Source organism: Pelobates fuscus, chromosome 5 (assembly GCF_036172605.1).
Source record: "Pelobates fuscus isolate aPelFus1 chromosome 5, aPelFus1.pri, whole genome shotgun sequence".
In the NCBI taxonomy this organism is placed as follows: Eukaryota; Metazoa; Chordata; class Amphibia; order Anura; family Pelobatidae; genus Pelobates; species Pelobates fuscus.
This window is the reverse complement of record NC_086321.1, coordinates 9,578,420-9,599,938: the sequence shown is the minus strand read 5'-3', so window position 1 is coordinate 9,599,938 and position 21,519 is coordinate 9,578,420. Positions and strand designations below refer to the sequence as shown.

General features: G+C 39.4%; 1 protein-coding gene across 2 annotated transcripts in view; it reads right to left on the bottom strand.

Moving 5' to 3' along the window:
* Positions 1–21,519, bottom strand: part of ARID3C (AT-rich interaction domain 3C) — a 252,396-nt gene that overhangs the window by 214,564 nt on the left and 16,313 nt on the right. The gene's annotated exons all lie outside the window — the stretch shown is intronic.

Genomic DNA, 21,519 nt, shown 5'->3' with positions numbered 1-21,519 from the left:
ATATATCGGAGGTCCTGCGTGCTTGTCCTGTTCAGCTGTCAGTGACTGAGTTAATCACAGGACAGAGTCTGTGCAGTTTCTAGCTCGTCGGCAGGGATTCAAACTGAGAAGATATGTTGGAAACTTGCCTATCTTAGGCCGGGTGTGCACACTGACAGATGCTCGTCCCCGGAGTGCAGCTGTGTGCAGGTGTCGTACGCCTATTATCTCCATGTCAGGCCTGGTGTGTGGGTTTCCCCCGTACGGAGCCCAGCATTTCCAAGCTACGTCAGCTCGCTGGCTTAGTGCCCGATGGGAAGGCTTTGCCTAATGAAGGGAAATCCTCACAGGCTTCCTGGTTTTTTTTGGTCTTTGCTGGTCGGCAGCCAGAGGAACATGTGGAGAGCAGTGTAAACAACAGGCTGTCAGGAGCTTAGCACCCGGGCCAGGAATCCTACAGCAACTGTGCAGAGCCGGCAGCATGTGTACACTGTCAGCATGAACTGCCCAGAACTCAAAGTAAATTTCAAATATTAGAATAGGGTTAGAGAATTGGAAAAACTTAACAAGTTAGCGATATTGTCAGTAAACTTAGTTTGAGGTCCTGCTAATTAACACAATAATTCTCCACCATTGCAATTCCTGTGTATAATGTGTGTGTGATTTACACGTAGTATGTCGGTGTGTACTGTGTGTGTTGGACAAACTAGAATTCATTATGCTGGTGTGATTTGCATGATGTGTGTAAACATGTAAAACATGTCTGTTTTGCATGCAGTCTAACGTGTGCTATGAATGAGTATTATATGTGAGTGATTTTGTATATTGTGTTGATGTATAATGGATACATGTGATTTGCATGCAATGTATTAAGGTGTGTAATGTGTGCTAAAGCAGGTCATCCAACAATCACAACTTCCATGACAAAGTTCCTATTTTAGGTCCTGCCATCCCGATTTTGTTCTGTGGTGATTTGCATCTGGGAACATCTGGGAACTGTCCCCAAAGAACACATGCTTGCACTGTGTGTGCTGAAATAGTGCTCTTTGCATTGTGGTCTATGTTGGAGGGTGTCTAGAAATGCTGTCAGTACCGGACACCAGGCCGACTCGCCTGTTTACTCGGCTTGCTGACCCACTCACCCAATAACAAGCGCCATCACTGAGGCAAGTTGTGCCAATGGCGACGTTCCACTCTCATAGCATCCACTGGTGGATGGTAGGCTTATATTAGTGTGCAGTGAGTATAATGTGCGTACAGTGTTTTGGTGTATAATACATGTGTGTGTGTGTGTATGTGTGTGTGTAATTTGCGTTAGTATATATAAGGTGATGTGTGTACAATGTGTTGGTGTATAAAGAATGCATGAGACTTGCATGTGGTGTGTCTGTGTGTAATACAGCGTAATAGAGTATAATGATTGCATGTGATTTACGTGTGGTGTGTCTGTGCATGATGTGTGTACAGTGCTTTGATGTATAATGAATGCATGTAGTGTGCAATATGTAAGGGATATCAACATGCAATGACTGCATGTACGTTCTGATGTGTGTGACGCAGTGTGTAATGTGTGCGTGTAATGTGTGCTATGTTGGATTTAGGAGCCCAGTGGGAATTTGCTTTGGAAATGTTGGTTTGAGTCCCGTCCCACCTGCCTGTTCGCACATCCTGATACAATACTCCGTGCATTGCTGACCTCACAAACAAGAGGTTGGAAAATATTTGTTTATTAAAAGTTTTCATCCCTCAGAAAGGGAGCCTGGAGGTGACAGTAAACAGAAATATTACGTTGTAAGATTTGCATGCGATGGGCTGTCCTCCCCTCTCAGAAGGTGTAGTTTGGGAATTATCAGTTAATAAAATGAACGGCACACCCACTCTGCAGAGCACGATTAGAGTTTATTGTGGTAGAATGCATCACAATAGAGTACAGGAGACCGTTGGCTGACTGCCTGGGTGTTGTCACCTATTAATGAGTCACCCAGATGTTACAGTTATTGTGCAGGCGATGCCTGTGTGCTGCCTGTAAAATGGGGGTCCTCATTGTGAAAGATCACACCTTCCGCGGCAACAGGACAGTGATAGTCAGCTTCTCGGTGCAGGACACAAAACCCGAAATTCATCCGCCCGGTGTTATTACTGACATAAACCCTGGTTATTCACAAAAGTGGGAATCGTTGGGAAGTAACCTTTGAATTTGACAAAAATTGACAAATTAGAAAGAATATTTATCTCATTTCATTTTTACATATCAGCTATTTTGGCCTACAGCTTGGAAATCTCCAGTCATTAATTCCATGCTTAGTAAATACCCCTTACTTATGGATACATGATATGTCTATCACTACATACTGACCAGGAAATGGAAGCCAAGGAAATAACACTCAAAACGTAACAAAGCCACTAACAGAGCGAACGGTATAAATGAGGGCAAAGGGCTGAGTGTGCCTGGTGTGGCACTAACTCCACGTATCACACAGTACAGTTAGACTGTGAGCTCTGCAGGCCAGGTTTGATTCTAAGTTCAGGATGATTTGTCAGGACTTTCAGATGACGCATAGCGGAAGTTAAAGAACGATATAAACGGACAGAAGGCATTTGGTAAGGTTAACTTGTTCTGTGCTGATGTTACCATGGAAGAAGGGGTTAATGAAGAAGAATGGCAGTGGGGAGGGGGTAGCGTGACATCCAGTTTAATAGGGAGTGCGTGCAGGGGGGTGGGGAATGCAGTTCATCTGGTTTCACCATTTAATAGCCTTGTCCTATATGCACAGCCAAATTATTTATGGTTCAAGTGATACTTGTCAGCTCCCAGTTAAATGCTTCCCATCGCACTGCACCATGATGGCCCATGGGGGTGGGAGCAGGCAGCATAGCATTCAGGTGGGCTTTCAGACTCTGGGGGTCCGTCCAGAGGATTGTTTATGGTAAGAGAATCCCCGATGGTGCCATCACACAGGATCCTTCCCCGGCTTGCTCTGAGTGCATGCCAACTTTACATTATTCTGCAACAAACTGACACCTAATCCTAATCTGACTCCGATATTTCAGGTTAATTGATGCACACTATATGTATGGATAGGTTTCCAAATATATATATCAGGCTATTTACATATAATTATTTAACTATTTGACTCATATTTTAAAACTCATAACCCCAAGCATGTCTTTTTATATCCCATCATTTGCCTAAATGTCTATACAATCTATTCATGGTGGTGTCCGTCTGGCTCCCTTGCCATGAATGCCTGGCATATTGTTTATAGCTTTTACCAGCTCAATGCCGCCTTCCTCCAACGACTCTATTAAAATGATGGCATCTCAGAGATCAAACAAACCTAGACCGACTCAGGCAGGATTAAAAATGCCAGTAACAAACTGGAGGCAGAGGGGTTAATCCCATCTCTAGTAAACTCATTATGAAATGTTCAACCAGTTTCCTTTTTTGGGCAAATGCTGATATTGAGTAAATGCTGATAGCGAAGACGTGCATACAGCTGTCTTAAGCAACTCACACATTAATGGGGAAAAAAAAATGTAAGAAATCGGCATGTTTCAAATAAGTGAGTTAATCATTATATTTGTTTTAATCCAAAATTTAAAAACCTCAAGAAATGTGACATTTTAGATAAGGAGGGCATCTCCCACTGACAACCGCACTAGGAGCAGGAGAAGAAGATTCACCAAGACTGTACAGTGGGTAACTGTGAGCAAGACTCTGCTAATCTTCTCTATACCAACCTACATCTCGGACTACCAAAGCCCACCTTTACTTATTTATAACTGTGAGCATGGCTCTGCTAATCTTCTCTATACCAACCTACATCTGGGACTACCAAAGCCCACTTTTACTTATTTATAAATGTGAGCATGACTCTGCTAATCTTCTCTATACCAACCTACAGCTCGGACTACCAAAGCCCACCTTTACTTATTTATAACTGTGAGCATGACTCGGCTAATCTTCTCTATACCAACCTACATCTCGGACTACCAAAGCCCACCTTTACTTATTTATAACTGTGAGCATGGCTCTGCTAATCTTCTCTATACCAACCTACATCTGGGACTACCAAAGCCCACTTTTACTTATTTATAAATGTGAGCATGACTCTGCTAATCTTCTCTATACCAACCTACAGCTCGGACTACCAAAGCCCACCTTTACTTATTTATAACTGTGAGCATGACTCGGCTAATCTTCTCTATACCAACCTACATCTCGGACTACCAAAGCCCACCTTTACTTATTTATAACTGTGAGCATGACTCGGCTAATCTTCTCTATACCAACCTACATTGTGGACTACCAAAGCCCACCTTTACTTATTTATAACTGTGAGCATGGCTCTGCTAATCTTCTCTATACCAACCTACAGCTCGGACTACCAAAGCCCACCTTTACTTATTTATAACTGTGAGCATGACTCGGCTAATCTTCTCTATACCAACCTACATCTCGGACTACCAAAGCCCACCTTTACTTATTTATAACTGTGAGCATGACTCGGCTAATCTTCTCTATACCAACCTACATTGTGGACTACCAAAGCCCACCTTTACTTATTTATAGCTGTGAGCATGACTCTGCTAATCTTCTCTATACCAACCTACATCTCGGACTACCAAAGCCCACCTTTACTTATTTATAGCTGTGAGCATGGCTCTGCTAATCTTCTCTATACCAACCTACATCTCGGACTACCAAAGCCCACCTTTACTTATTTATAGCTGTGAGCATGGCTCTGCTAATCTTCTCTATACCAACCTACAGCTCGGACTACCAAAGCCCACCTTTACTTATTTATAACTGTGAGCATGGCTCTGCTAATCTTCTCTATACCAACCTACATCTCGGACTACCAAAGCCCACCTTTACTTATTTATAACTGTGAGCATGGCTCTGCTAATCTTCTCTATACCAACCTACATCTCGGACTACCAAAGCCCACTTTTACTTATTTATAACTGTGAGCATGACTCGGCTAATCTTCTCTATACCAACCTACATCTCGGACTACCAAAGCCCACCTTTACTTATTTATAACTGTGGAAAGCTTGCAAATGTTAAGGCCCAGGCATAGGCAACCTTCGGCACTCCAGATGTTTTGGACTACACCTCCCATGATGATTTGCCAGCATTATGGGTGTAAGAGCATTATGGGGGATGTAGTCCACAACATCTGGAGTGCCGAAGGTTGCTAATAAATAGGCCAAAAAAGATTTTAGTTTTAAAAAATATCTAAGATGAGACCATTTCCAGTTTGTGTAATTTTGCCACAAGTTAGCAGTTCTGCTTAGTGAATACACCCCTTATTTTGGACAGGTATTACGCCCTAACAACATGCGCAGTTGGGAATGGATACTTGGTCCTGTTATGAGCTCAGCTCTGGGTTATTGGGAAAGTATCTATCCTTGCTGGGATCCCAGGGAGATGAGAAATACTGCATAAAACGTGTTGTTTTCTGGTTTCTGGGCTGTGTAAAAGACACATGTTGTTTCTGTGTTACCATTTTGTAGCAGAGTTAATTGTAGAGGAAGCAAATAATCTAGTTTTATGGTTCCTTAATAGCACCTGACAACCTGAAACAATTGTGACTGCTCCCATTTGTTCAGTTTCCCCTGCAGGACTGAATGAGACAGCCGTGGGCTGGAGTCAGACTGACAGGCCCCCTGTTACTGGCCACTGGCCGCCATTAATAGTTGCAGGAATCTTGTCCAGGAATCCACAGCAGGACTGGGAACTAAACACTTGTCTGTATCAATCATACATCTCCAGGATTCCTAAATTGGGCAGATAAGCCCTGCTTCTGTACACTCACTTATAGAGTGCTGACAGCACGGAGACAGCAATTTATAGGAGCTCTGAATACCGTCCCAGGATCCTTTGCAATAAAATCACAGTGCGCAGGGACAGGGATATACAATGACAACAGTAATGGTAAAATGTGTACTAATATAAATGAAGTAAGGACCTGACCGGTATCGGTTTCATCTGTCCACACACTGCCAGCACACACTGTCCTGCTGTCACTGGACGTACGTGCCCAGGAGGTGGATTAGAGTGCAAGCAATGCGGTTCATTAATAGGTACCACTAGGGTCTTAAAATTGTTTTAACTGATCGTGCAGATCTAGAGATATAAAACCTGATTAAAGAAAGCAGCGACACAGAGAGCTAAGTGTATTCCTAATATTAACACCCACACACCCCAAAAAGAGCTGAGCTGCATTCCTACAGGGAGTATAATAGGAGAGAATGATGGGGCTGTGTGAGATAACTGCCCCAGACATAGGGTATAATAGGAGAGAATGATAGGGCTGTGTGAGATAACTGCCCCAGACATAGGGTATAATAGGAGAGAATGATAGGGCTGTGTGAGATAACTGCCCCAGACAGATGGTATAATAGGAGAGAATGATAGGGCTGTGTGAGATAACTGCCCCAGACATAGGGTATAATAGGAGAGAATGATAGGGCTGTGTGAGATAACTGCCCCAGACAGATGGTATAATAGGAGAGAATGATAGGGCTTTGTGAGATAACTGCCCCAGACAGAGGGTATAATAGGAGAGAATGATAGGGCTGTGTGAGATAACTGCCCCAGACAGATGGTATAATAGGAGAGAATGATAGGGCTGTGTGAGATAACTGCCCCAGACAGAGGGTATAACAGGACTGTGTGAGATAACTGCCCCAGACATAGGGTATAATAGGAGAGAATGATAGGGCTGTGTGAGATAACTGCCCCAGACAGAGGGTATAATAGGAGAGAACAATAGGGCTGTGTGAGATAACTGCCCCAGACAGAGGGTATATTGGAGAGAATGATAGGGCTGTGCGAGATAACTGCCGCAGACAGAGGGTATAATAGGAGAGAATGATAGGGCTGTGCGAGATAACTGCCCCAGACAGAGGGTAGAATAGGAGAGAATGATAGGGCTGTGCGAGATAACTGCCCCAGACAGAGGGTATAATAGGAGAGAATGATAGGGCTGTGTGAGATAACTGCCCCATACAGAGGGTATAATAGGAGAGAATGATAGGGCTGTGTGAGATAACTGCCCCATACAGAGGATATAATAGGAGAGAATGATAGGGCTGTGCGAGATAACTGCCCCAGACAGATGGTATAATAGGAGAGAATGATAGGGCTGTGCGAGATAACTGCCCCAGACATAGGGTATAATAGGAGAGAATGATAGGGCTGTGCGAGATAACTGCCCCAGACAGAGGGTATAATAGGAGAGAATGATAGGGCTGTGCGAGATAACTGCCCCAGAAAGAGGGTATGGCTGTGTGAGATAATTGCCCCAGCCAGGGGAGATGCTTAACACATGCAGAATCTGAGTGTGTTGTTTTAGGAGCATAAGCCATACAGTGTGATCTTCACACTTTAACTAACACCATCTCTATTTGTGAAAAACACCATGCCTTCACCAAGATTCTTCCTCTAACTGATTAAATGTCACAGATACTCACATGTTCTATTAATAAATCACCACCACATTCAGACCCATGTACAGACAGAAGGGTGCTGGAGCCTAGCTGTACAGATAGTGGCTGTGAGCAATAGGATTGTAAAGTCATTGTTCAACCCTCCATCTGCACAATCAGGAAAACTCACCAAACCCAAGTTCATGCCGAGTGTTCTGGGGCCCCAAAATGATTGAAGGTGACAGATCATTGAATTTTAATATGAACTCCACATTGGCGAGGCTATTATCGGTGTTGTTTTGGGGCCATGAAATTAACACACTTGTTATGTTTAGAATTCACCGTCTTATATAAGGGTCCTAAGTAGAAAATTACAATTTTTATTTTTATTATTGAGATTATTATTATTATTTATAAAAAGCCGTGATCCATAATGCTGTACAATGCAAGACGTCCATTATTCAAATGAGTTATTTTTTGTAGTATTTCCTAATTTTAGATAGTTGTGATTTAGGGGTGCTGACCCCCTTTGTGATCATCTCATGGTGAATATCATTACTGGCTTACAAACTGCACTTAGAGAAATGCTGGAGTATTCGCCGGGAGGGAATCATTTGTCAGCTACTCACATTATTCTTCCTGAAAACTCAATTATATCTTTTGGTTGTTATTTTTTTTTTTCTCTCATGTCAAAGACACCAGGGTTTGAAAACATTCTGGATACAAATACCTTGAATTCTTTATTTGTTCTGCCTCTTTGTGAACAGGTTTTGTAAACACTAGTTTTCTAGCTTCTTACAATGACCTACGCTGACCTTTTAGACTATAGAGAGAGTAGAGCCACCCATATAGAAACCCTTAACCCCTTCAATGACAGAGTGGACAAACCAGGATGCATTATTACAGCACCATAACCACTACATTATTTAGCTTTGGACAAACCATTTTGGAGCTGTTTAACAAAATCCATGGCACTCCCAGCCCCTCTTAAATTAAAATCTCTTTTTATTATTTATGAATCCAACATATTCTGCAGTGGTGTACAAAGTTGACCCCCCGCAGCACACAATGCCCATTACTGATATCTAATGTTGGAAGGTTTTGTACAGATAATACGGAACTGAAGTGTCTGCATTATCTTGGCAGCAGCAGAAGGGCTGGGCTTTGGGTGAAGGGAAAGCCATGCTTGTTATCAAATTGCTCCCAAGTAGTTTGACAGAAATCAGAGGGACTAAACCCGCATCACAGCAACTACAATAAGTTATAATAATACAATGAGCTGTAATGTCACAATATCCTGAAATAATACAATGAGCTATAATATCACAATGATCTGTAGTGATACAATATGCTGTAATATTACGATAAAGTGTAATAATACAATCAGCTGTAATGATAAAATAAGATGTAAGAATACAATAAACTGTAATCTCATCCGTACTGTCTTCTTCTCTTTCTCTACCTCTCACTAAAATTCTCAATCTCTCTCTCTCTCCTCTGGTATATTTCCATAGCCCTTCAAACATCCAACTGTAACCCCAATTCTAAAGAAGCCCAACCTTGACCCTAACTCCCAGTCCAACTACCGTCCTATCTCGCTACTGCCTTTTGCATCCAAGATCCTTGAAAGAGTTGTGTATGCGAGATTTACAGTATTCCTCGAGTCCAGCTCTCTGCTAGACCCGCTTCAGTCTGGTTTCCGCGCTAAGCTCTCTGTGGAAACGGCACCGACCAAAGTATCCAATGATCTACTTGCCTCAAAATATCGTGGTAACTACTCTATCCGAATTCTCCTTGACCTGTCTGCAGCTTTTAAAAGAGTTGATCATCAACAGCTTCTTCTCATCCTCCGCAATATCGGTCTACAAGATATTGCTCTCTCCCAGCGCTCTTTCTCTGGCACTGCTTCTTCTCCCCAACTCCTCTCTGTTGGTGTCCCCCTACATTCAGTCATTGGTCCCCTATTGTTCTCTATCTATTCTGCCTCCCTTGGTAAACTCATTAGCTCCTTTGGCTTCCAATATCATGTATATGCGGATGACATGCAAATCTACCTGTCCTCTCCTGATCTCTCCCCGTCCCTCTTGACTAGTGTCTCTGACTGCCTCTCTGCTATTTCTAACTGGATGGCTGCCCACTTCCTTAAACTCAACTTGACCAAAACTGAAATTCTGGTCTTTCCTCCCACAAGTGTTGTTACTCCTGTGTCTCCCTCCCTCCAAGTCAACGGTGCTACCATCAGCTCCACCACACAGACTCGCTGCCTAGGTGTTCTCTTTGACTCCGACCTCTCCTTCACGCCTCATGTTCAGTCTATCGCCAAATCCTGTCGCTTCCATCTCACAAACATTGCGAGCATCCGCCCCTACTTAACGCCAGATGCGACTACGGTGCTGGTCCCTTCCACTATCCTTTCTCGCCTTGATTACTGTAATCCGCTTCTCAGTGGTCTTACATGCTCCCAACTTGCGCCGTTACAGTCCATAACGAATGCGGCGGCGAGGCGCATCTTCCTGTCCGCCCGCACCTCCCACGCCTCACCCTTCAGTCCCTACATTGGCTTCCTGTAAGATATAGAGCTCAATTTTAAATTCTGGTTCTTGCTTTCAAATCTCTACATAATGCTGCTCCCACCTAGCTATCCTCCCTTATACACAAGTATGTCCAGTCTATGCCCTTACACTCTGCTGAAGACTAACGTCTATCTTCTGTCCGTACTCCTACCTCTGATGCTCGCCTTCAAGACTTCTCGAGGGCTGCACTGTTCCTGTGGAACTCACTTCCCTCCTCCGTTAGATGCTCACACAGTCTCCACTCCTTCAACAAATCATTAAAAACCCACTTCTTCATAAAAGCATATCAATTAAACTATTAATAGCTCCCGACTGATTCCTCTCTTGCAACTGTCATTAGTCAAATACTATCCTTACCTTCTGGGTCACTTTACCCCACTCCCTCTAGCATGTAAACTCATTGAGCAGGGCCCTCAATCCCTCTGTTACTGTGTCACTATACCCCACTCCCTCTAACATGTAAGCTCACTGAGCAGGGCCCTCAATCCCTCTGTTGCGGTGCCACTATACCCCACTTCCTTTTAGCATGTAAGTTCACTGAGCAGGGCCCTCAATCCCTCTGTTCCGGTGCCACTATACCCCACTCCCTTTAATAAGGACCAAACTTATGGAATAAAAGGGAATCATGACATGTCACACATGCCATGTGTCCTTAAGGGGTTAAAGGGACACTATGGTCACCTGAACAACTTTAGCTTAATGAAGCAGTTTTGGTGTATAGAACATGCCCCTGCAGCCTCACTGCTCAATCCTCTGCCATTTAGGAGTTAAATCCCTTTGTTTATGAACCCTAGTCACACCTCCCTGCATGTGACTTGCAAAGCCTTCCATAAACACTTCCTGTAAAGAGAGCCCTATTTATGCTTTCTTTATTGCAAGTTCTGTTTAATTAAGATTTTCTTATCCCCTATGTTAATAGCTTGCTAGATCCTGCAAGAGCCTCCTGTATGTGATTAAAGTTCAATTTAGAGATTGAGATGCAATTATTTAAGGTAAATTACATCTGTCTGAAAGTGAAACCATTTTTTTTTCATGCAGGCTCTGTCAATCATAGCCAGGGGAGGTGTGGCTAGGGCTGCATAAACAGAAACAGTGATTTAATTCCTAAATGACAGTGAATTGAGCAGTGAAATTGCTGGGGAAGGATCTATACACTAAAACTGCTTTATTTAGCTAAAGTAATTTAGGTGACTATAGTGTTCCTTTAAGCATGTAAGCTCATTGAGCAGGGCCCTCATCCCCTCTGTTACTATACCCCACTCCCTCTAGCATGTAAGCTCATTGAGCAGGGCCCTCATCCCCTCTGTTCCTGTGTGTCCAACTTGTCTGGTTACAATTGCATGTCTGTTCGTCCACCCACTGTAAAGCGCAACGGAATTTGTTGGCGCTATATTAATAATAACATAATAAAATTCCCAATAAGGTGTAATATCTCAATAAGGTGTAATATCACAATAAGCTGTTATAATATAATAAGCTTTAATAATACAAAGACCTGTAATAATATAATAAACTGCACTAATACAACGAGCTGTAATAACCCACACTGTAATAATAAAGTGAAACATAGAAGGATCAATAATAATAGACTAAGCTGTAATATCACAACAAGCTATATTAATACAGTAAGCTGTAATAATATAATAAGCTGCACTAATACAAGGAGCTGTAATAATGCAAGGAACTGTAATAATACACTGAGCTGTAATAACATAATAAGCTGTACTAATACAAGGAGCTGTAACAATACACTGAGCTGTACTAATATAAGCTGTACTAATACAAGGAGCTGTAATACACTGAGCTGTAATACTATAATGTGCTGCACTAATACAAGGAGCTGTAACAATACACTGAGCTGTAATAATATAAGCTGCACTAATACAAAGAGCTGTAATAACCCACACTGTAATAATAAAGTGAAACATAGAAGGATCAATAATAATAGACTAAGCTGTAATATCACAACAAGCTATATTAATACAGTAAGCTGTAATAATATAATAAGCTGCACTAATACAAGGAGCTGTAACAATACACTGAGCTGTAATAATATAAGCTGCACTAATACAACGAGCTGTAATAACCCACACTGTAATAATAAAGTGAAACATAGAAGGATCAATAATAATAGACTAAGCTGTAATATCACAACAAGCTATATTAATACAGTAAGCTGTAATAATATAATAAGCTGCACTAATACAAGGAGCTGTAATAATGCAAAGAGCTGTAATAATACACTGAGCTGTAATAACATAAGCTGTACTAATACAAGGAGCTGTAATAATGCACAGAGCTGAAATAATATAAGCTGCACGAATACAAAAAGCTGTGATAATACACAGAGTTGTAATAATATGACATGCTGCACTAATACAAAGAGCTGTGATAATACAAGGAGCTGTAATAATATAAGGACCTGTGATACTACAAGGAGCTGTAATAATATAAGGACCTGTGACAATACAAGGAGCTGTAATAACATCTAAATGAATCTACATCAATATAAGGAGCTGTGATAATACAAGGAGCTGTAATAATATAAGAAGCTGTGATAATACAAGGAGCTGTAATAATATAAGGAGCTGTAATAATATAAGGAGCTGTAATAATATAAAGACCTGTGATAATACAAGGAGCTGTAATAATACAAGGAGCTGTGATAATATAAGGAGCTGTAATAATACAAGGAGCTGTAATAATATAAGGAGCTGTGAGAATACAAGGAGCTGTAATAATACAAGGAGCTGTGATAATACAAGGAGCTGTAATAATACAAGGAGCTGTAATAATACAAGGAGCTGTAATAATATAAGGAGCTGTGATAATACAAGGAGCTGTAATAATATAAGGAGCTGTAATAATATAAGGAGCTATAATAATATAAGGAGCTGTGAGAATATAAGGAGCTGTGAGAATATAAGGAGCTGTAATAAGGAGCTGTGAGAATATAAGGAGCTGTGATAATACAAGGAGCTGTAAAGATAATATAAGCAATATGGTGCACTGCTAAGAGTGTCTCTTTAATAAATTATCTTTATAAATACACTATTAATCAGGGCTAATCGTATTGTACAGCAATAAATGGGTAAATAATAATTTAGCCTTTGTGCCTGTTTGTATAAAGTTCTCTTAATACACTAGCAGAACAAAAAGAGGACAAAAAACAACAGTTTCTTCTTTCAGAAATTGTGATTTTTCAAACATTGCGTAAAATAACACGCTCACAATAGTGGGAACCGACATGCACTAAAGTGAAAATCTCAACATGGCGCACATTATAGCCCAACTAGCTTTTACTGCCCATTTATTAATCCAGTGATTACACAGAGCAGCTATGCCCACACCATGCACCACGGCCAGTATGAACTCCCAAGGAGATCATGTGGTTTGCTAGATTCCAGGGTATTTGCCGTTTTGGGCTGTTTCAGCAATATTTAGTACGGCCATGGCGGCATTTCCTCATGCACTAACGCTGCAAGAATCTCCCCATCCTCGCTGGCCATCATATATTCGCATATTTCCTGCTAGCCAAGGCGATCAGGCAGAAATACATTGAATTCATAGTGAATTGGACATTTAATGCAGGAAATATCTCCAAGTCAGCTTGGTTGATAGTATGGCTCTTTAAATCTCACTGAATATTCACCGTTTCCCACTTTACTCAATAACCTTGGAAGTGACAGACTTGTACAGTTTCACCTTTACAGAGCAATGAGGGTTATTAAGGCTGCATCTCCACACCCTGTCACAGAGACACCTGTAATAACAGCAGCACCTGTAACATGGAAATAGGAAGGGAACAAAAGACAAAAAAAACACACAAACATAGACAAAACAGAGCTATTCTACGTTCACAGTCACATCGCGAGACATCTCCCCCTCTGTACACCGCCACCAAGACCGGTTATACCAGCATCATACTGTCACTTCATGCCATCCCCAGATGGATGACAGCATACCGCACATCCTCTGATTTACTGTCAGTATCAGATTATTAATCCAGCCCCATCGACAAGGTTTATATTTAGAGTGTAAGCTCTGCAGAACAGGGATCTCAAAAGCTTACAACCTATTATTATATAGTACTTGTATATCCAATGAACTTACTGAACTCTCTTTTATAATAGCTATGTAGCCCCAGAACTAACTGTAACCCTATTATATCTATATCCCCTGCACTTACTGTAACCCTATTATAATATCTATATACCCCTTGTATTTACCATAACCCTATTATATTATCTATATACCCCCTGCAATTATTGTAAACCTATATTATCCATATACCCCCTGTACTTACTGTAATCCTATTATAATATCTATGTACTAACTGTAACCCTATTATAATATCTATATACCCCCTGTATTTACTGTAACCCTATTATATTATCTATATACCCCCTGTACTTACTGTAACCCTATTATATCTATATCCCCTGCACTTACTGTAACCCTATTCTAATATCTATATACCCCCTGTACTTACTGTAACCCTATTATAATATCTATATACCCCCTGTACTACTTACTGTAACCCTATTATATTATCTATATACCCCCTGTACTTACTGTAACCCTATTATATCTATATACCCCCTGTACTTACTGTAACCCTATTATATTATCTATATACCCCCTGTACTTACTGTAACCCTATTATAATATCTATATACCCCCTGTACTACTTACTGTAACCCTATTATATTATCTATATACCCGCTGAACTTACTGTAACCCTATTATAATATCTATATACCCCCTGTGCTTACTGTAACCCTAATATCTATATACCCTATCTATATACTACTTACTGTAACCCTATTATAATATCTATATACCCCCTGTACTACTTACTGTAACCCTATTATAATATCTATATACCCCCTGTACTTACTGTAACCCTATTATAATATCTATATACCCCCTGTACTTACTGTAACCCTATTATAATATCTATATACCCCCGTACTACTTACTGTAACCCTATTGTAATATCTATATACCCCCTGTAACCCTATTATATCTATATACCCCCTGTACTTACTGTAACCCTATTATATTATCTATATACCCCCTGTACTTACTGTAACCCTATTATATTATCTATATACCCCCTGTACTTACTGTAACCCTATTATAATATCTATATACCCCCTGTACTACTTACTGTAACCCTATTATATTATCTATATACCCCCTGTACTTACTGTAACCCTATTATAATATCTATATACCCCCTGTGCTTACTGTAACCCTAATATCTATATACCCTAATATCTAATATCTATATACTACTTACTGTAACCCTATTATAATATTTATATACCCCCTGTACTACTTACTGTAAACCTATTATAATATCTATATACCCCCTGTACTTACTGTAACCCTATTATAATATCTATATACCCCCTGTACTTACTGTAACCCTATTAGAATATCTATATACCCCCTGTACTTACTGTAACCCTATTAGAATATCTATATACCCCCTGTACTTACTGTAACCCTATTATAATATCTATATACCCCCTGTACTTACTGTAACCCTATTACAATATCTATATACCCCCTGTACTTACTGTAACCCTATTACAATACTATTTACCCCCTGTACTTACTGTAACCCTGTTATAATATCTATATACCCCCCGTACTTACTGTAACCCTGTTATAATATCTATATACCCCCGTACTTACTGTAACCCTGTTATAATATCTATATACCCCCCGTACTTACTGTAACCCTGTTATAATATCTATATACCCCCTGTACTTACTGTAACCCTGTTATAATATCTATATACCCCCCGTACTTACTGTAACCCTATTATAATATCTATATATGCCCCGTACTTACTGTAACCCTATTATAATATCTATATACCCCCTGTACTTACTGTAACCCTATTATAATATCTATATACCCCCTGTACTTACTGTAACCCAATATAATATATATATACCCCCTGTACTTACTGTAACCCTATTATAATATCTATATACCCCCTGTACTTACTGTAACCCTATTATAATATCTATATACCCCCTGTACTCACTGTAACCCTATTATAATATCTATATACCCCCTGTACTTACTGTAACCCTATTATATCTATATACCCACGTACTACTTACTGTAACCCTATTGTAATATCTATATACCCCCTGTACTTACTGTAACCCTATTATATTATCTATATACCCCCTGTACTTACTGTAACCCTATTATAATATATATATATACCCCCTGTACTTACTGTAACCCTTTTATAATATCTATATACCTCCTGTACTTACTGTAACCCTATTATAATATCTATATACCCCCTGTACTTACTGTAACCCTATTATAATATCTATATACCCCCTGTACTTACTGTAACCCTATTATAATATCTAAATACCCCTGTACTTACTGTAACCCTATTATAATATCTATATACCCCCTGTACTTACTGTAACCCTATAATAATATCTATATACCCCCTGTACTACTTACTGTAACCCTATTATCTATATACCCCCTGTACTTACTGTAACCCTATTATAATATCTATATACCCCCTGTGCTTACTGTAACCCTAATATCTATATACCCTAATATCTAATATCTATATACTACGTACTGTAACCCTATTATAATATCTATATACCCCCTGTACTACTTACTGTAACCCTATTATAATATCTATATACCCCCTGTACTTACTGTAACCCTATTATAATATCTATATACCCCCTGTACTTACTGTAACCCTATTATAATATCTATATACCCCCTGTACTACTTACTGTAACCCTATTATATTATCTATATACCCCCTGTACTTACTGTAACCCTATTATAATATCTATATACCCCGTACTACTTACTGTAACCCTATTGTAATATCTATATACCCCCTGTACTTCCTGTAACCCTATTATATTATCTATATACCCCCTGTACTTACTGTAACCCTATTATATTATCTATATACCCCCTGTACTTACTGAAACCCTATTATAATATCTAGATACCCCCTGTACTTACTGTAACCCTATTATAATATCTATATACCCCCTGTACTACTTACTGAAACCCTATTATATTATCTATATACCCCCTGTACTTACTGTAACCCTATTATAATATCTATATACCCCCTGTGCTTACTGTAACCCTAATATCTATATACCCTAATATCTAATATCTATATACTACTTACTGTAACCCTATTATAATATCTATATACCCCCTGTACTACTTACTGTAACCCTATTATAATATCTATATACCCCCTGTACTTACTGTAACCCTATTATAATATCTATATACCCCCTGTACTTACTGTAACCCTATTATAATATCTATATACCCCCTGTACTTACTGTAACCCTATTAGAATATCTATATACCCCCTGTACTTACTGTAACCCTATTATAATATCTATATACCCCCTGTACTTACTGTAACCCTATTATAATATCTATATACCCCCTGTACTTACTGTAACCCTATTACAATATCTATATACCCCCCGTACTTACTGTAACCCTGTTATAATATCTATATACCCCCCGTACTTACTGTAACCCTGTTATAATATCTATATACCCCCGTACTTACTGTAACCCTGTTATAATATCTATATACCCCTGTACTTACTGTAACCCTATTATAATATCTATATACCCCCTGTACTTACTGTAACCCTATTATAATATCTATATACCCCTGTACTTACTGTAACCCTATTATAATATCTATATACCCCTGTACTTACTGTAACCCTATTATAATATCTATATACCCCTGTACTTACTGTAACCCTATTATAATATCTATATACCCCCTGTACTTACTGTAACCCTATTATATTATCTATATACCCCCTGTACTTACTGTAACCCTATTATATTATCTATATACCCCCTGTACTTACTGTAACCCTATTATATTATCTATATACCCCCTGTACTTACTGTAACCCTATTATATTATCTATATACCCCTGTACTTACTGTAACCCTATTATAATATCTATATACCCCTGTACTTACTGTAACCCTATTATAATATCTATATACCCCTGTACTTACTGTAACCCTATTATAATATCTATACACCCCTGTACTTACTGTAACCCTATTATAATATCTATATACCCCCTGTACTTACTGTAACCCTATTATAATATCTATATACCCCTGTACTTACTGTAACCCTATTATAATATCTATATACCCCTGTACTTACTGTAACCCTATTATAATATCTATATACCCCTGTACTTACTGTAACCCTATTATAATATCTATATACCCCCTGTACTTACTGTAACCCTATTATATTATCTATATACCCCCTGTACTTACTGTAACCCTATTATATTATCTATATACCCCCTGTACTTACTGTAACCCTATTATATTATCTATATACCCCTGTACTTACTGTAACCCTATTATAATATCTATATACCCCTGTACTTACTGTAACCCTATTATAATATCTATATACCCCTGTACTTACTGTAACCCTATTATAATATCTATACACCCCTGTACTTACTGTAACCCTATTATAATATCTATATACCCCCTGTACTTACTGTAACCCTATTATATTATCTATATACCCCCTGTACTTACTGTAACCCTATTATATTATCTATATACCCCCTGTACTTACTGTAACCCTATTATATTATCTATATACCCCCTGTACTTACTGTAACCCTATTATATTATCTATATACCCCCTGTACTTACTGTAACCCTATTATATTATCTATATACCCCCTGTACTTACTGTAACCCTATTATATAATGACTATGTGCCCCCTGTGTCTTTTTGTACCCCATACAATACAATATGCATTGTGCCTGCGCTTACCATAGCCCATATTATATTTTCTTCCAACTGTCTGTAATTACCGTGAGACTGAAGAAAAGTATGAATAATTTAGGCGCTGTACAATTAACACTGATTTTTTGTTTTAATGATCCAGGGCAAACAGGACTCCCATAACCAAACTCCAAGTCTTCCTGGAGCAGTTATTTTAGGGTTAAAATGTCATATGACGGATCAATAGACCATCGTGTCCCAATTTCCAGAGAGCATTAATTGTTTCTCAGAGACGTTTCTATATAAATCACACTATATTCAGATATCCACACACTTGGAATAGATTACGGTGTACTTTACTCATGTATTTAAAGATGACTCCCTCTGTGCAATCTACAGGTCTGGCATTAAAACTGTACCTTCCCCACCCCCTATATCCTGTTCCCAACACGGCCTTATCTGACGGAGCATCTGGACCTCCCCTGTTTACTCTTCTGTGTTTTGGGATAAATAAAGTTTAAAAGCAAAGTGAAAAATCCATCTTCTAAGTATTCCCCTCAGTCAAGTGGGATCAGACTCACTCAGGACAATAAGACGTCTAGATTTACCCAAAACGTTTGCAGCACCTGCCTTCTGACCGGCTTTCACCTCATTGTAGCACAGATTTTATACTCTTGGATACGCTTTTCAAATGACTTAAGATTTTTTTTTATAAACTTTTCAGATTTTTTATTTGAAATTTTTGAAATTTTGTTAAAACAATATATATCAAATATAAAACAATATATATTAATACATCATAAAATATCAAAATACAAAAAATGTTTAAAAGTGTATGCAATAATATTAAATCATTTGAAAAATATTAAATTGAATCATATATTCCTAAACATCAATCTTCAATACTCTCTATAATACTAAACCTCAACCTAAACAGTTTATAATCCAATTAAAGGGGGGCGCCGGCCCTGCGGTTTTATGATCGTTTGTGCCGCCCCTCTATCAAGTTTCCGCTGCGGCCGCCCCTCTCTTATTTCTAATGGCCCGCCGGCCATGTTCCTGGGCGCTATGGAGCACTTACATTGCTGCTCACTAGCGCCCGGTAAAACACCGGTGAGCGGCATACATATCAACGTGCTCAGCCAGACCCCCTCCCAGACATCCATTGCGGCAGCAGTGCGAGGGCACTTCAATTTATCTCTCCCGTCCCTTCCCCTGTATGTGGGGAGAAGTGTCGGGAGCATTTCTAAGGAAATGTGCAGAAAAAGGAACTAATGGTTAAGGCAAAATGGACTTAAAAACAGCAACGAAGGTAATATGTGTGTCAGAATGTGTTAGTCTGCTTCAGCCAATATGTTTGTGTATGTCAGTCTGTATAGGTCAGTGCGGGTCCGTATGGGCTAATACAACTAATAGCAAAAAGTACAACATTTTCTTAATTAGTAAAGTCAACCATGTTCCTAGCCCAAATGTCCAATCCCAATCCCCAAAGAAGCCAGTATCCTGTACTAAGTCATGAATATAGTTTACAATGAGAATTCTTCCAGTTCGACTATTCGGACCTTACATTTGAAATTCACTTTGCTCCCTTTCGTGGATAACCCTGTTGTAAAACACCATCTTAATTATTCAGATCCAAATAGAGCCTGTGGAATGCAAGGTTTGGAGCGCAAAACCAAAAAGCCTTTAACCCCTTAAGGACCAAACTTCTGGAATAAAAGGGAATCATGACATGTCACACATGTCATGTGTCCTTAAGGGGTTAAACATATCCTTCTTAAACCCTCTAACTGGCTGTCAAAGGACTCCAGAAATCCGGTGGCACTCGGGGTTTAGAACTTTACAGATTACAGGTGTGACTAAGAAATGTTAGTGAGTCACATATCCACCTGCACAGACATGGCAAACCATAAATCCAACAAACATTGGCCTTGATTTAATAAGCATATTACATCCTACCCATTCTCAGGGTTACTCACCAAAGGGAGAACGTAGAGTCAATTCAAAGGTCAAAGTATCTGGACTGAATGCATAGCTGTCTTAGGCCTCAGTTTAATATGATTGCGTTCTGTTAGGAAAACGTTTCAAGCGATTTATCTACAGTCAGAAATTAGCATTAAAGTCCACGGGAATTTATTTAGATAAATCATTTTGAAAGCTTAGAGAACGTTCAGCAATTTTGACTTCAGACTTGGAATTCTCTCTTTAAATTCTCACTTTAGTTAGGAACCCTCTAGGTGTTTATCCAACAATAAATATCTCTATAACCCATGGATGGACGGTTAGGAATATCTCTTCAGATAATCTGGATGGACGGTTAGCAATATAGTCAGAAGAGACTTCTAAAGCCTAGTGGAGCTTGTTCTGCTCAGTATGAATGAAAAGCAAGAAAAGAAAGTTTAGAGAATAATGTTTAACCCTGACCTACAGATAAACTAGAACAGTGATTGCTAGAAGGAAGACTGACTGAGCAGCCACGGGGCTGCCATGATTCACATTAACATGTCAACTTCAAAATGTGAATAAATGTCTTCATTACAGTGATACCATAAATCTCCATCATTAAAAAGGAGAAAGCTCTGCCTGGCCAAGGATAATGGGAATTACAGATCACAGCGCACCCTTATCCTAAGACACATTCGCCAAACATTAAATACCCTCTAACTATTCCCAATTCTACAGACCGAACA